General features: G+C 38.4%; 2 long non-coding RNA genes across 3 annotated transcripts; one reads left to right on the top strand and one right to left on the bottom strand.

The window, feature by feature from the left end:
• The first annotated feature begins 10,308 nt into the window (after positions 1 to 10,308).
• On the top strand, positions 10,309 to 11,709 carry LOC121685513. The gene is made up of 3 exons (XR_006023371.1): positions 10,309 to 10,739; positions 11,223 to 11,318; positions 11,575 to 11,709. It is a non-coding gene; the product is annotated as an uncharacterized LOC121685513 (long non-coding RNA).
• An 11-nt stretch (positions 11,710 to 11,720) lies between these two features.
• LOC121685511 lies at positions 11,721 to 13,254 on the bottom strand. 2 transcript variants are annotated; one of them, XR_006023368.1, is made up of 3 exons: positions 13,193 to 13,254; positions 12,098 to 12,245; positions 11,721 to 11,860 (listed from the first exon to the last, which is right to left on the bottom strand). It is a non-coding gene; the product is annotated as an uncharacterized LOC121685511 (long non-coding RNA). The 2 variants fall into 2 exon arrangements; XR_006023369.1 differs by lacking the exon at positions 13,193 to 13,254 and adding an exon at positions 12,900 to 12,985.
• Positions 13,255 to 16,034: the final 2,780 nt, after the last annotated feature.

The raw sequence follows: 16,034 nt of genomic DNA, 5'->3' as shown, positions 1-16,034 counted from the left end.
TAAATGAGAACAGCATAACCCAACCACCTCCTTGTCCTTATGATACCTGATTTTATCCAGTTAGACAGGCATCACACTCTGCCACTGGAGAGTACAGTGTATGATACACTCTGAATGCTCAGAGAGTGTAATAAACAATAGCCCATCAACAACAGTTCCAACAACATTCCGAATATATGAACGGTTTACAAAGGACCAACGTAGCCTACACCCAGAGTGCTATTGTTGAGGACCGGATCCGCTAAATGGTTCCCTGCCAGTAGGCACACCATACCCAGAGGTCGTCATCACCATATTGTTGAGGTCAGAATCAGATATGTTTGTTTTTTTAACAACATTTCACACTTGTGTACTTGGCAAAACACCTGCCAAGTGTAAGCTCAGTCAAACAAATAGTTTGAGAGACATGCAAAGAACAGACAGACAGGCATTCTTTGCTTTATTAGATAGATGGTAAAAACTGCTTTACAATACACAGTAGAATGTTGTGACATTGTATGTATTAATGTTCAAAATGGGGTAAACTCCCACAAACAAAACATGCATAAACATAACTTTCTTAGGCCACACACCTAACACATTAGCCATAATCTATGCTTTAATGTCAAAATCCATTGCACGTAATGTGGTTCCTAAATGAATGTCTTTCAGAAAAGTCCCCTAATTGCATGGGAATAATATTGATTAAACTGTAATTAAGACAGTATACCACTACATAGTTAATAGACATCTCATTCTTAGTGCAACAGATGATCAAGGTTCTTCAAGGGTCAAGGATTGTTATGTTTGTGATTAAACAACATTGATGTGAATGTGAAGAAAGATCAAAACAAATCAATCTCAGTGCTTTCTTATTTTTCATAATTTCACCTACATAACTGAACCTCAATTCTAATTACCTTCAGAAAGTGTATTATGCCAACTCTGTTTTATCTATTACATGTAGCTTGCCAACTCTGACATAACTTTTATTTTGAATAAAATTATTAAGTGCCTATGAATATGTTGTATATGTTATTATACTAGGTTAGGTTAGGTTTATGGTTCTTAACAGATGTATTTGTCCAAAGTGACTAACAATGACATCAGTAAACATAACATAAGCATTTAAAAATTATAACAGTTTATAAAGTACATGTAAAGCACATGCAAAGTAATGTATTGAAACACCCTTAAAAACAAGACAACAATTTAAACAAAGACATTAGCATTCATCTTTGAGAAAATTTCTAAAATTAGCTGTCATGAGACAGGTAAGGAGATAAACATGAGATGCAAAGGCAGAGTAGTGCATCACTGAAAATGATCACTTACCGTCTGTACACCTAAAAGCCCAAAGGCATGTCATTGTGCAACAAAGCTGACATTGATCTGGGGTGACTAGTTCAAATAGGCTACCTAATATAAGAGATCTTAGCTTAGGCCTACCACTGTGAAGAATTGTTAGCAAAAAGTAGTAGTACACATTAATAAATTATATTTAGAATGTTAATATTTTAACCTTTTACCTCCTGGTTTTTCAGACCTAAGGACTTGTTTTGTGTGTATTTTAACTGTTTAAATGATGAAACAGATTCTTGCAAATGTCAGTAATAAGCTTTTTATAAGCCTTAGGAAATGTGATAATTTTTGTTGAAGTATTTGTATATATAGTAGTTTATTAAATGAATTAGCTTCATAAATAATGGCTGTAATGACATTTTAGGGTGCAGTAAGTCAGAGCTTTGGCAGGTAATGTATGATGTATGAGTTTCATGCCTCAGCAGTTCCTCAAAATGAATAGGCTCAGAGAGATAACTGAGGTTTGCAACCAGCCTGTTCACCAGAATTATCTACTTGTTGTCAATTTGCACAGTGGAATTACACATGCAAATTGCACAGCCTGCATAAACACCACTTGGAAATGATAAAAACAAATTGACAGAGACCATAGAAGAAGGATTCCTTTCACTGCCTCACCTAGGTCAAGCAATCCATGTATTTGACAATTGTGTGTACCCAATTTTGGTGTAATTATATGGGCAAATTGTTCCTTGTAATCTTATTTTCCCAAGCATTTCCCTAACACATAATTAGATGCATCCCTTTCTGACAGAAAATGCACTAACAAAGCACCACTTTGTATTCTGATTTGGACTTTAGTTTCATGACACAAAGTACACAGCAGTGGACAGTCTTCCTGGAGTACTGTACACAACATGAGTGGATGAAATGTAGAGTAAATGAAATGTCAGGGTTGTTAAGTCTTTGGACCAATAGGTATTATATTTAACTACTTCAGCAAATCAAAGTGAAATATACAGAATGTACGTGTAATGTTCGCTAATATTCATCATGCAAATTAGCCCCACAAGACCACAATGTCTTGTGGGGCTAATAGGGTTTCTACAGATAAACAGAAGTATTGCAAACTTTGAAGGTGTACAGAGGCTATAAAAAGAGGGTTTTGGAAGGCAACACATTGGGCCCTATCTTGGCACATGGTCACTGGCAAATAGCTTAAATACATTTAGGAGTTTGTCCAGTCTACATTCGGTGTGGTTTTGTTATAAAATGTCGGGTGCACGGTGCAAAAAGGAGGCTCTTGGTTTGTAACCTTTGTTTCATGAAGCTCTGCTTTTGATACTCCTAACAGTAGGATTGTTAGTTACATTGTTGTTTAACATTGTTAAACCTAAATAAGCATGGTTTTGTGGTGTTGTAAACAAACCTGGTAAGTGATTAGTTCAAATACGATAAAACTCTTAATCAATTAAGATGGGTATTAGGACAAACCTCTTATGTCTTAACAATCTATGTACTTGCACAAGTAGGAAAGCTTGCCATATGCAGAGAAGACGGCCATTCGTTTTCTGGTCTCATTTGGATGCACTGGAGGTTACATAGCAGTGCCTCCAGTCATTTTGCCTTGGCCATGAAAGCATCATTCAGTTTTGCAGACTTCTGGATGAACAGCTTTCCAGCCATAGTTATAATTTGTATTCCCTAAATGTGATCTGATCCCCATAAAATAGATAGATAGATAGATAGATAGATACTTTATTCATCCCGAGGGAAATTTAAAAACGTCAGTCATGACATTGTTTTCAGCATTTTAAAGCAACACCAAAGCGCTTTTCCTCTGTCGCACGCACACTCTGTCGCACGCGCACGAACCACTGAAACGATTTTGGAAACATTATTTTAAGGTACAAAAAACTCTTTGGTGTTGCTTTAAGGAATATTAGTGTATAATTTATAACCCCAAGATATTTAGCTCTTAGAAAACTTTTACCAAGGTATCAGACCTTCATTGGTCTGCTATGGCTATGGCCTGTTCCAATGGCAGACCATGGGCCTTATCTTGGCGATCAGAACTTTGGTATTTAATGCTTCGTTGCACTTCTGGTTGGATGTCAACTGCATTCATTGGCTCTGTACCTGTACTCTGCTAAATGACAATAAAGTTGAATCTACTGTAATCTCAGAAATTGATGGTCAGAGGCGCAAAGTTTATTTTAGACATTAAAGGCTTGGCCAGGCCATATTCACTAATTTGGCGCAGGATGCAAAAGGGTTGTTCTTATGTTTCTTAATCAGTCATGGGTATGTTTTGGGCGTAACATCCTTTAACCTAATGAGAATGACTGTCAAGCAGTGTAACTTCAACAACGCATCAGTATTTTGATAGTCAGCGGTGTGTGACACATTGGGCTACGCCCCCACAATTCCTCCCTGTGACCTTTCCCCTGTGCGTGATTGGCGGAACCATAACCACCCTGATTAAGGGGCAGAGCGGATATTGCCGGGAGGTGCTCTCTCCTGCTCTTTGTTTTGCTTCCGGGGTGCCCGTCGTCAGTTGGTGGCGTGCGGTTGCAAGTTGGCTAGTGTAACCGCTTTTCAAATGAATGCTGTTAACCAAGGTAAGCTATTTTGTCATTTAGCCACGTTGATCATTGCACATTTCATGTCATGTGCTGCTCTCCTCTCTGCTTGACCAACATGTTTATTTGTTGATTTGGTTTATTACAGTGCATGAGGCCCCCTCAACAAGCCAGCAAAACTGATTGCACATATATTAACTGCCTTCTGCTCAACTAGGTCAACTCTCTCTGTGTCTCTCCATTCTACAAGGATATAAGGCACATTCCATCCAACTTTCTATCCATCCATCTTCTTCAAACCATTCACTCATCCACCCATTAAAATATCTTTTAACATTCATTAAACAATCTGCCTATCAACATCAATTCAACTTTCTACATTCAACTTTTAAACTGTCTGCTCTACAGTACAGTCTCAGTCTTTTAGCATACAATCTGGCTCTCTTTAGACAACATATCCTGTTCAACCGTTTCCTTTGCCCACAACTGTTTCAAAATAAAAGTTGTCACTACAATAATTCACTATTAAATAATTGAACTATTTAAACTACTCAACTACTGTATTTAACTGTTCAGCCATTCCAACTGTCAGTTGTCATCAGCTATGACTCCCGCCAACGGTTTCTTCTACCCACAATTGTTTCCAAATAAAAGTCCTCACTACAATAATTCACTATTAAATAATTGAACTATTTAAACTACTCAACTATTTAACTGTTCAGCCATTCCAACTGTCAGTTGTCATCAACTATGACTCCCGCCAACTGTTTCCTTTGCCCCCAATGTTTTGCATTTTATGTTAATATATTTTGCATTTTCATGCACTGGTAATTCCTCTGAATTACATTTTCTAGTTGGTTTTGTAGATTTAACTGTGTGTGTGTGTGTGTGTGTGTGTGTGTGTGTGTGTGTGTGTGTGTGTGTGCGTGGCTAAGGTAACCCAAGTTACTGTGACCAAGGTGGCTGCACATTCTGGATCAACCTCTGGGTTCCAGTGGACAGCCTGAAGGCCCCTCAATTTTTCGCTCCTCTGCCTGAGATAAGTAGCCTCATTAGCCAAGCAAGTTAAATAGGCTATTAGTGAATGAGCTATTGCTACCTATAGTGCTAAGCTTTTTTACCAACTCCTGTGCCTATTTTCTCTCTCTCTCTCTCTTTTCCGGACAGATGCGGCGGGCCTCACCCAGGCGGCAGGCCAACCCTCCAGTGGTGGAGTTCCCTCACTTTTCCTTGTGTGTAAACGTGCCTTATTTTGGATTGCAGTGTGTGTGTGCTGTTATTTTCCTCAGGTGTGGTACGTAACGTGACTTCTGGGCCTCTTCTTTCCCTTTCTGTAAAGTCCTGCTCGCTGTGTTAAGCCTCTGCCCTGCTCCACCTTTCTTGCGTATGAGTCACAGGTTAGAACCAAGGCTTATCATTATGGTTGCTATCATCAGCTGCCCAGTGTATTGTATGTGTGGGCTATGTGTGTTAGCCATGATGACCCCGAGTGATTGTTTAATGTCTTACGCAATATAGTGTTTTGTTGTTGGATTCTCGTCTATGTATCAATACATTATATTAACTGAACTCATGTCTCTGGCCTAAAAGTGTGCAAACCTGTGTTGTCTTGTTGATGCTAAGGTTAAGCGTAGCCTAGCTTTTATGTGTACCCCCTATGTTGTGTAGTCGACTCTAGAACAAATAACTCCAAACATTCTCGCCATGGTGAAACTAACTTCACCGTGGTCTCATAGTCAATGACAAAACAGTTCTAGACAGTTGATTACTTTTACTATTGACTGACAAGGGGTTACCATCGAAAACATAGCCTGAAAAAAGCAACACTTACCCTAATAATGTTCAAATGACTGAATAAAAATCCATAGTTATCCTGCAGAGGAGTTGCTGCTTACGTCTCGTGACAATGTGTCTTCAGCTGTGGTTTAAATGCACCTTTCACTATAGACTAGATTTTTCTTGGTCAGTGGCGTAATTATTTTAAGAGGGTGTAAGTTAGCGATTTTTGGATCATGCACCAGACCACACCTTATGCCGTTGATTGCCACACCCCTTGGCGCAAGGTTTTATAAAAGTGAAGCGCATGGCGAAAAATTCCTCACTTTATTGAGTGCAAGATGAGAATAAGCTTTGCACTCAATAAAGTATATACAAGACCCTCATTATGCTACTGTGTAAGTGTGGTGCTATTTTGAGCCTTGTTAGTGGTATAGAAATAGCGATTTCTTTTTACTGTACGTGTGCCCCGAAGGCTAGCGTTAAACGCTAATTAGCGGTTTGCAATAAAACTGGTCACATTCGACTAGCATGAAAATAAATCCCAGCGAACGGCCGAACTCTGTACACATTTGTTATTAACCCCAGGTTCATTTTGCGCTTTAGGGCACATTATCAAGAGCTAGCTTCTGATCACAGAACAGCCAGGTATTATGCATACCTTCTACTCGCACCAAACAGGGTGAAGCTGCTTTTAGCCACCATGCAGTCCAGATATGGAACAAACTCCCTGAGCATATTAAGACTGCTCCAACCATTGCCACTTTTAAAACCCAATTGAAGACCACCCTCTTCTCTATGGCTTTTTCTTGTTTTTAATTTATTTGTACTTATTTAATTCTACTATTTTATTGCTTTTATTATTTTTACTTATTGTACTATTTTATTGCTTTTATTGTTTTTACTTATTTCACTACTGTGATATATTTGTGATATGTTTTATACCTGCTTACTTTTATTTGAGGTAATGCCTGAGCTATGTAAAGCACATTGTGTCTACCTGGGGTATGAAATGCGCTATATAAATAAATTGCCTTGCCTTGCCTTGCCTTGATACAGCAACGCTATGCAAATACTGTGTACTGTGTAAACTACCCAGTGTGTTGGGTTGAAGGGGGCAGCCGTGGCCTACTGGTTAGCGCTTCAGACCTGTAACCGGGCTGAGTGTGTTTCACTAATTCACGGATTGGGATAAATGCAGAGACCAAATTACCTTTTTTTCTTTTTACCTTTTCAAGAATGAATGCGACTCTAACCGCTTAACGTACAGACATGTTGAAATAACCGTTCTGAAGGTCTGGAGTGGGGCAAGAGATGTATTTTTTCAGATTTTAAAAAAGTTTATACTTTTTGAGAAATAGGGGATTAAAAATGTTAACTAGAAAAGCATTTCCTGAAGGAAATACAGTGCATGCAAAGTTGTTGCTGGGTTGGTTGCTAGGGTAATTATAGTGGTTGCTATGCTATAAAAGTGGTTGCTAGGTTGTTGCTAGGATATTTAAGGTGGTTGCTATGCTGTTGCTAGGGTAATTTTAGTGGTTGCTATGCTATAAAAGTGGTTGCTAGGTTGTTGCTAGGATATTTAAGGTGGTTGCTAGGCTGTTGCTAGGATAATGATAGTGGTTGCTATGCTATAAAAGTGGTTGCTAGGCTGTTGCTAGGGTCATTATAGTGGTTGCCATGCTATAAAATGTGTAAATAGTAAAAAAAGTAAGAATAGTTAAAAGTTATTGAAATTGGGAGAAATAGAGAGATAGATATAGAAAGTGAGAGAAAGAAGTGAAAGAAAGTTGGGATGAGAAGTGAGCTATTTAGTTGAATGGAGAGGGACACACAGGAAGAGGTTCCATTCAAGTTGCTGCAGGCAGTCAGTGAGAGAGCACAGGTGCAGTTGATTGCATTCTATTTCCTTAATAGCATATTATGATGTCATAAAGCCATGTTAAGTCTATGGAGAATTTTAAAGTTTCGTTTTTATTTAATATCTCAAAAAGTAAAAGTCGTAGAAATATGAAAAGTCATAGAACGAAAATTTGCAGCAAGAGCTATGTGTCGAAGTTTGAACGAAGTTTCTATGATAAGCGGTTCAAGCCAAATTAGGGCCTGGAAAAATTATAATAACTAGAAAAGCATTTCCTGAAGGAAATACAGTGCATGAAAATGCAAAAATATGATGTAAAATATCATACAGAGTAAAAACAAACTATATTGGTTGCTAGGAAGATGAGGTTTAATATAGTTGGAATGACTGAACAGTTAAATAGGTGGATATGGTTAAATTATTTAGGTAGATAGTTGACGATAACTGACAGTTGGAATGGCTCTAATGTTTGCTAGCAGTTATGCTAACTATGTTGACAAAGATAATAATGCTAACCTAACTTGGTTACTAACTTACTTAGTTAATTTAGCTAATGTTTTCTAGAAGTTTTTTTTTTAAATGTTAATAATGTTAATGCTGTTAACTATGTTAACAATCCTAACTATGTGACTTAGCTAACTTAGCTAATAATTTATAGCAGTTATGCTAAAATATTGAGAATGCTACCATGCTAACCATGTGACTTAGCTAACTTAGCTATTCATTTTTAGCAGTTATGCTAACAATGCTAACTATGTTACTTAGTTAACTTAGCTAATGTTTTCTAATAGTTTTGTCAAAAATGATAACTATATTAACAACGCTAACTAGCATGATAACTATGCTAACCATGTGACTTAGCTAACTTAGCTTATCATTTTTAGTAGTTATGCTAACCATGTGACTTAGCTAACCTAGCTAATCATTTTAGTAGTTATGTTAACTATGCTAACTATACTAACCATTTTACTTAGCTAACTTAGATAATCATTTTTAGTAGTTTTGCTTACAATGCTAACAATGCTAACTAGCTACAGTGGGTAGGAGTCATAGTTGATGACAAGTAACAGTTACAATGGCTGAACAGTTAAAAAGTTCAGTAGTTTAAAGGGTTAAATTGTTTAACAGTGAACTATTGTAGTGAGGACTTTTATTTTGAAACAGCTTTTGGCAGAGGAAGCCGTTGAACAGGATGTGTAGTCTTAATAGAGCCAGTTTGTATGCCTGAAACTGGCAGTTGATCCAGGTGGCCTGGACACCTGGCAGAAGATTCTAATTGCTGTGATGTCATAAAGGGCAATGTTAAGTCAATGGGGAAATGTTGATAGTTTTTAATTAATAGTTTAAAAAGTATAAAAGTTACAAAGATGAAAAATACAAAGCCCACATGTCCTAAGTTAGACCTACGCAGTGGTGGAATGTTACGAAGTACAAATACTTCGTTATTGTACTTAAGTCAATTTTCCACGTATTTGTACTTTACTTAAGTAAAATTTATAGTGCATACTTTTGACTTTTACTTCGTTACATTTTACAGCAATTATCTGTACTTTTACTCCGCTACATTTCTACAACACCATCGTTCCTTTTTACGATACATTTTATAATCAGTTTTTTTTCTCTCTCTGACAAACACGTTTGTTTTACCGGGGGGTTGCTACCAAAGATTCTGGAGCGCTACGTGCATTCTTAGAAACATAAGCTTCTAGTCTATACCAGGCAAAGCGTGAGCTTGTAGCCATCTGCATTCGGTAGGCTATATTCACCAGACCCATGGCTACACTGTACATGCAACTGTGTGCTGTGCCTTTCTCTGTCTGTTATCTGCAGCGTTAGGGCCTCCTCTCCGATGAGATTGCTATCCGCGGATCAGCGAAGTTACAGGCTATGCCCATGCTTCTGTCACACGTCTGATCATTTGCGGCACAAATGAATGGTAGACTATTAATGAACCGGTGGCCGGAAAAAACGTAACATTTTCCAGATTAGGAAATATTCCTTAATTGTGTGTGATTAAATAAAGATGCATAGCCTACAATTGGGGGGTAGTAACGTGAGCGCTCATTCAATGTCTATGCGACTGCGCAAATGAAACTGAACTTAATCATAAAGACACCTTTCTCAGCAACTTTTCTGTTCAAGCAGCATAATTGGCATTACGATCCACGATTTCCTTTGTCTACCCCGTTAAACTTCAGGCTCTCGTGTTTTGCTGAATTATATTACTCAGCAGATCACCCTAGTAGATAACCAGAATTACAGTCTCTAGAATTGTAGGTCAGAATGTAAACTGGGCCACAGATGGTAAGCACAATTGCATTAACTTAAAACTATCTAGTCGAGTATAACCTAAAACTAGCTTAATTAAAATGCCACAGCCCATACTGATTTTTCCTTTTAGAATATAGATATTAAGAGAATAAATCATTATGCAAATACTTTTACTTTTAATACTTAAAGTACATTTAAAAGCAGGTACTTTTTACTTTTACTTAAGTAGGGTTGTCATTGTGGTACTTTTACTTTTACTAAAGTAAATATTTCTCTGTGTATTTGTACTTTTACTTAAGTACTGAGTTTCAGTACTTCCTCCACCACTGGACCTACGTAACATAGTTTGAATGAAGTTTCTATGTTAAACCGGTTGAAGCTGCATTAAATGCGTTAGAAGAAGAACTAGAAATGCACCGACACCTCCTTCCTATGCAATTCTAAACTCCCGCCATAAAACGGGCGAATCCAAACGAAGCTGCGAGTTTACGCAAACTCGCAGGTGGTACCTTATTTGGCTCTGGCCGTACATTTGTCACGCCTCAAAATTTACATACAGACCAGCCCACTGGTGCTCTCAGCCCAGGAACGTGAATGGAGAGCGAAGATGAGACAAACACTAATTTAGCTGCATGCTCGTTTACTTCCACGGGAATTATAAAGCAGACAGTTCTTCAAGGATATCGAAAATGAGCCACGGTCGTAAATACAGTGTTCCAGGTTGAAACTTAGGCTACAAAGAAAGCTGAGACTTTCCATAGTCTTCCCAAGGATTCAAAAGTTCGAGGGGCATGGATAATGTTTTTCTACCAGAAGATCCCTGCAAAGTTCGACACTCTGTTATTATTTTGCAAAACATTTCACCGAAGGCAGTTTTCAAAACCTTGTACAGTTAAGCAGGATTTGCTAAGCTGCTGTTACTGAAACGAGGGGCTGTTCCGACCGTAAGGTCATCACAACCGCATGCTGTAAGTATTATTTGGTCGCTAAGCAGTTATTAGCCATGCTAACGTGTATCTAGCAAGTAGAATGTGTGATTTAGTTCATTAATTGGCAAGGCTATTTCATTTTCCCGTGTGTCATTCGGATAAAACCTGTGTTGTCATGTTAACCTACATTTTACTATGCATGTTTGCTAAGCTGTAATATAACCCATACCCATATAACACATACGTTTTTGACGTCAGAAGTGGAAACAACTTCACGTTATCAATTCAAATGATATCTAGTCGATATGTTGAAAACCGTGTTGTCTAGATACAATGGATTTATTTGCACGTTCTTATTTTAGAACATTACAAGAACGGTAGCATGCCAAACAGATGCTCTAAGTGTGGCATCTTGCGGAGCTTAGAATATTAGCAAATGCTTTTGCTGTGAGTTAACAGCTTGGTGTGTGCATGCAAAAGTGACTTTCACTTGTGTTACAACATTTCTGTTGTTTGGTTTAGGTTTTATCTAGCAGCCATGCACTTCAATGACAATGCTGAGTCCCCACAACAGAAGACAGCCAAGGAGAAACTATGTACAGACTTGCCAAACAATTTGTAAGTTTAATAAAAATATATGTTTTTATTACAAACAACAAATCAAACTGTGCAACAGTATAGGCACTAAAAAGAACTTATCGATTCACACACAACAGGCTGTCTTAGACCTGATGCTACTGGTGTCAATCATCATCAGTACTGTAAACAAAGCACAATGTTCAGGGCCATACAATTTGTTTATTGTACAGTATACAGCCTACAATGCACTGTATTACAGTATCCAATATAAGTCCTTTTTCTTGTCCTCTTCAAGATCATCAAAGACCCTCTTCCTTATTGGGATGCCGTCCAGCGGATTCCTGTGCCCCAGGACTTGTGTGCTCAGCTAGACAGACCTTCCATGGAGGATGCTGTTGCTGAACATGTGTCACGCGGTTCAGTCGAAAAGGGGTCTGAATCCAACGTACTGCCCTGAAGTATCCGGAAGTTCCCTCCATATGCGTAGCACCACACACAAGGGGATCATGACACGGACGCTTCTTCTAAGGAAACCCCAGCTCCTGCTCACAAAAGACCTGTAGGCCAAGTCACTTCATTGCCTGCAACGAGAACAGGGTGGAAAAGCAAATTTTTTTTACTATTTATTTTTTTATATTTTACATCAGAGTATCACTGGACGATTGTTGGGAAAAAAAAAAAAAAAAAAAGTTTACCATTTTGTGGTGTTGATCAAACTGTGTTTTTGCAATATGCTGAACCAATAACGAATGTGTATTGGTTAAAAATATTTTATTTATATTCTGTAACTGCTAACACTTGTATCAGATTGTCCTCACCTTTCCATTCCTCTGATTCTCAAACGGCCATGGTCAGCTCAGTAAATATTCATTGCATTTTGCAAAGAATATAGAGGCACAACGGATTGAGGCCATGATGGGTCATTCAGGTCAGCTCCTCAGGAACCTGGGTCATTCTTTTAATAACCTGTAAAAACAAACATAATTTCCCTGCTGTTATTTCGTAATTTTGAATGAGCAGGTAGCACAAAGTAGCAAATGTCTCCAGTTTTAGTTACCAGAGTTGTAAGATCACATATTAGGCTACTACAGGGAAAGAAGGTAATAATCTCAATCAGATGTCAGCAGGATAGTTACAAGATTACATTACACTGACTGTACCTACTGTATTTTAAGTAGCCTACAATGTAAATTTCCCCTTGGGGATAAATAAGTGTTTTTGAATTGACACAAATTGGCCTAGTAATATTTTCGTTGACCTCATTTCACTTCAGCCATAGGCTACAAACTGCACAGAGCTCCTGCCCAGCTAACTGGACATCCCGTTGTAAGATCATACATTACTACATGGAAAGAACGTAAAAATCTCGATAATCAGATGACTTAATCAGCAGGATAGTAGTTACACGAGTACATTAGACCTACTGACACAAACGTAATATTTTCATTGACGCGAGCAGTAGGCTACTCGTTTCACTTCAGCAATAACGTTATAGCCTACGAACTGCACAGAGCTCCTGCCCAGCTAACTGGACGTCCTGTTGTAAGATCGCATATTACCACTACAATAATGTATGTAACTCCTAATCAGATGACCTATTCATCAGGAGAATATACTTACTGACTAAAACGAGTACTTTCCTTGCAAGCAGCACTCCTTTCACTACAGCATAGCCTGAACTGCCCACGACGGGCTACAAACTTTTCAGCTAGTTTCTAACTGGACATCTTGACAAAAATTGCAGGGTACAAGTTGTAAAACATTTGTTTGTGTGCAAATTAATAACTTCTGTTGCTTACAATGCTAAAAACGAACCTAATGCAATGTTTAGCTTAGTCTATGACACTAACGTGCGAGTATTACAGCTAGCTAACTGGGCTACGTGTTGCAAACTCAAGTAAATGACAACTTACCACTCTGAAGTAGTCATTTCCAATCTATGGGCGATTGGTTGCTCCTCTATTTCAGATTCTTCCTCTGATTCAGGCTTAAATATGCTGTTCAACACCTATGTCTCCATAGTATTTCCACCTTGGCTGTTTCAGTGAGTGCTGTCGGCCATGTTTGCGTCTTTGCTCCGGAGCTTCGCTCGTTGTAAACCAACCAATCAGCACGCAGGTCATCTAAATATTCATGAGCATACCATAAAAGGAAGAAAACCTCTCGTTTCATTCTAGGGCTTTTAACCAGGCTTACATTAGGGCGCACAGAACAGCACAAATGCCATTTTCAGCCCAACCAATGTTACACACCCTATTCAGAGACCTTAAGGACCAGCACAAAATACCCTATATCATCATTCTATCACCCCTTTAATAGATAGTTTAAAAGTTGTTGACAGACTGGAAGTTTAATGAATGTTGATATTCAAATAGTTTAATGGCTGTGTATAGGTAGATATTTGACAATAACTGAAAGTTAGAATGGCTCTGATGTTTGCTAGCAGTTATGCTAAGATTTTTAACTATGCTAAACATGTTACTTAGCTAATGTTTTATAGCAGTGCTAGAAATGCTAACATGCTAACCATGTTACTTAGCTAACGTTTTCTAGCAGTTTTGATAAACATGCTAACTATGCCAACCATGCTACTTAGCTAACTTAACTAACGTTTTCTAGCAGTTTTGCTAAACATGCTAGCCATGCTAACTATGTTAACCATGTGACTTAGCTAACCTAGCTTATAATTTTTAGTAGTTATGCTAACTATGCTAACATGTTAACTATGCTAACCATGTGACTTAGCTAACCTAGCTAATTATTTTTAGTAGTTATGCTAACTAGCATGCTAACTATGCTAACCATGTGACTTAGCTAACTTAGCTAATCATTTTTAGCAGTTTTGTTAAAAATGCTAACTAGCTACAGTGGTTAGGAGTCATAGTTGATGACAAGTTAAAAGTTGTTGATAGACAGCTAGTTTAATAGATAGATAGTATAATGATGGTTTAAAAGTAGACCATTTAAAAATTGCATGTAAAAAGTTCAGTAGTTTAATGGGTTACATTGTTTAACAGTGGATTATTGTAGTGAGGACTTTTATTTTGAAACAGTTTTGGGCAGAGGAAACGGTTGAATAGGATGTGTAGTCTTAATTGACCCAGATTGTATGCTTAACCCTCTAGGCGCCACAGTCGACTTTAGTCGACAAGATGCGGTACTGAATAAAACGGCCGATTTAGTCAAATAGGGTGTCATATTTCGTTCGACTTCGACTCCACTAGATGGCAGACATGTCATACGTCATCCCTGAGTCGAAAAAAAGTCATGCTTTAAAACAAAACTTTCGCGCTACAGCTGCAGTGAATCAGTGCGTGCAATACCGGAGCTAGTGTGCGTGTGAGCTACTTCATCAGAGCGATATTGTCAACGTCAGCGAGTATTTGCATTAGATTATCGTCTAATGGCATCAAAAAAGTTTACCTGAAATGAAGTGTTGGGTCTTCTAATCGCGGACCCTGATTCTGAAGGGGAATATCTGCTTTCAGAAAATGACGGTGATTCGTTTAGTGAGGCTTCAGATGCGTCCCTGCCTTGCAATGATGCAGCTGGACAAAGTGAGAGTTTACTCCATAGTTTAGCTTACACCAAGCACAAACGTTGAATCGTTTGCCCAATGTCACTGGTGGGAATAATGTTTCACGGGTTCGGAGTGTTCATCAGGAAGTTAGCAGGGTGTTAGTGGTGTGGCGAACGAGGCTGGAGGTAGCCTAATATCCATAGCGCTAGCTTCTGTCTTCTGAACGTGTGCCTCTCCACAATCGCGGCGACGGTAACGTGGTGGAGCCTTTGTCTAATGCCACTGGGTATGTTAGACGAGGTTGAAGTGCTCATAGGACAGTTAGGGGGGAACGTAGTGGCAGTGTGGGGAGTCGCAATGAGAATGACAGTAGGCCTAGTCCGAGCTGCGCAAATTCTCTCCACTCGGCGTGCGCGAGGCAGATCTGGCCATGCTGCTCGCATGGTGGAAGTGGTGACACGCTCTCTCCCTCTCCCTCTCCCACACACACAGATTAGGTCATGCATAGTCTATCACAAGATGATGGGAATGCCGGCCCTGTATGGATAGGGATAGGGAGTCATTATCTCTACAGCAAAAGGCCTGCTACATAAAAAAAAAAATGTCAGCCATTTATTAGTAATGATTTACACTGTTGATTTGCTATCTATTTCCCTGATCATTTAGGACATACACTATGTGTTCCTTTTTGTGTGTTCATGTCCTTGTGATGTGTGTGTCTTTGTCAGCTAAGAAAAAAAACAAAAAAACATCAACAAAAACAACAAAAAGAAAAAAAATACTAACATTGTCTTTTGTCTTGTCTCGTCATCTCACTCCTGATCTGTGCCTTGCAGTGGCAAATGAGCTTTTGAACTAAACAGGTCTTGTCTACTTGTGTTTGTGTGTCATCTGAATAATATATATGTGCCCCATACATGGAATCAGAGTGCCTACTGTATGTAGTAAATGGAAAATCTCTTGAAAATTCTATAATCCAAGATGGCCGCCACCATATGACGTCATAATATGCAAATTAGATATAAACATTTGATCTCTACATAAACTTTGGGTCATCCTTAATATTTCTCTAATTTACAGAAAGTCTCTATCTCATCACTTTTAAGATATAGCCTTTTGAAATTACATTACATTACATTACATTACATTACATTTGGCTGACGCTTTTTAACCAAAGCGACTAACAACATGGTAAACAGTAAGTTTTTAGAACAATTCTCACAATTTTAGGACAG

This window comes from Alosa sapidissima, chromosome 16 (assembly GCF_018492685.1).
Source record: "Alosa sapidissima isolate fAloSap1 chromosome 16, fAloSap1.pri, whole genome shotgun sequence".
Taxonomy (NCBI): Eukaryota; Metazoa; Chordata; class Actinopteri; order Clupeiformes; family Clupeidae; genus Alosa; species Alosa sapidissima.
Note: the sequence above shows the minus strand (reverse complement) of the source record. Positions and strands in the feature narration are given on the sequence as shown.